General features: G+C 34.0%; 1 non-coding gene across 1 annotated transcript; it reads left to right on the forward strand.

Moving 5' to 3' along the window:
- Nucleotides 1–393: 393 nt before the first annotated feature.
- Nucleotides 394–503, forward strand: LOC123849139 (U6 spliceosomal RNA). The gene has a single exon (XR_006791970.1). It is a non-coding gene; the product is annotated as a U6 spliceosomal RNA (small nuclear RNA).
- The last annotated feature ends 1,033 nt before the right edge of the window (nucleotides 504–1,536 follow it).

The raw sequence follows: 1,536 nt of genomic DNA on the forward strand, positions 1-1,536 counted from the left end.
ATAAATAATACCTATTATTACCATAGTTGATGGAACATCACCAGATAGAGAAACTTCTATCCCAATGCAATGTGAGTCAGAAGATATGAGATCACATCCCAGGTCCAAAATGTACCAGTCTTTCCCCTCACTCGAGTTTCTTAACCTTGAGGAAATGTCTTCTTTCACTAATAAAATATGGATTACAACTACATACTAAAACTAACATGAAGATTCAGTACATTTTGGTTGAATCTGGTTATTTATCTATCTATATATTATCTTAAATGCTTCCAAAATAAATATTAAATATACATACAATGTCCATCATAAAAATAAATCCTAACATTTCCTTCCCCTATGTTCTGAAAAATATTAGATGGCAAATTTCTGCCAAAAATTAAAATTCTGAGAGTGCTTGATTTGGCAGTATATATTGGAATGAAAATTGGAACAACTCAGTGAAGATTAGCATAGCTTTGCACAAGAATGACATGCAAATTTATCAAGTGTTCCTTGTTTTTAAAACTCATTGAACTGTACACTTACAATGGGGAAGTTTTATGTTGTGCAAATTATATCTCAGGAAACCTGTCTTAAAAAAATGTTCTAACTAGAACCTAGAAAGAAAACTTTCCTTTTTGTTGATTTGCCAGAAGAAGAATTTTTCCCTGGGCCTATTACCTACTCCCCCAAATTTCCACAATTTCTCAAGGATCCTATGCATGTAATTATGGGCATATTTTCTTCTTCAAGACTCCACTCCAGGCTGGCTAACATAGTGAAGGTCCATGTTTAGTCCAAAGTGCGGTTGTCTGTTATACATGCAAGAGCACTAGAGATGCAATCTTTAGTGGCCGTTTGGCCAACCATATGCAGGCAGAGATGGAAATAAATCTTCCTTTCCTGTTGCCTTCCTGAGCTGCACATAAGGATGGAAGGCAGATTCCACCTACTATCCTCCTTATTAGTGTAAGGAAGTTAAAATAATTTATACTTTAAAGTTTACCAAGTTAAAATTATTTCTTACATTTTAAAGCTCCATGCCATCATTTGGGAAAAAAAATAAATAAATAAGCAGCTGAACACATTTTTATGAAAAGAAAAATTAAGTACAGAATCCTCAGATAAATTTGTTAAGCTTAGTAAAAGTAGTTCTCATTTTGAACAGTATTTCAGTTTTTCTGGTTTAATTAAATAACACCAGTCCCCTGAAAACACTGTTCAAATTTCAGCTACCAGCATATATTAACTGTGAGTGACGGCATAAAGAACAGTCGGCTGCTATCTCTTCACTCCACAAATCACTATGTAAATAACAGATGCAAATCATGACCAGTAACAAATCATGTCATTTCTTTCTTTCAAAGTCTGTTAGTGATTGGTCACTGTATATCTGCTACTCATGCATAGACAACAAAAATGTAGTCGTGCTGCCTCCTTATCTCCCAGTGGTAGAGAGATACAAAAGGCAAAATAATCTAGAACATTTAAAGCACTAATACTGGTGGACATTACTCTAGATCACTCTAATTTTCTAGGGTACTTGCATAAAAA

The sequence above is a fragment of the Mirounga angustirostris genome, unplaced genomic scaffold (assembly GCF_029215605.1).
Source record: "Mirounga angustirostris isolate CCGP_5_RB_7025 unplaced genomic scaffold, mMirAng1.0.hap1 SCAF_2, whole genome shotgun sequence".
Lineage (NCBI taxonomy): Eukaryota > Metazoa > Chordata > Mammalia > Carnivora > Phocidae > Mirounga > Mirounga angustirostris.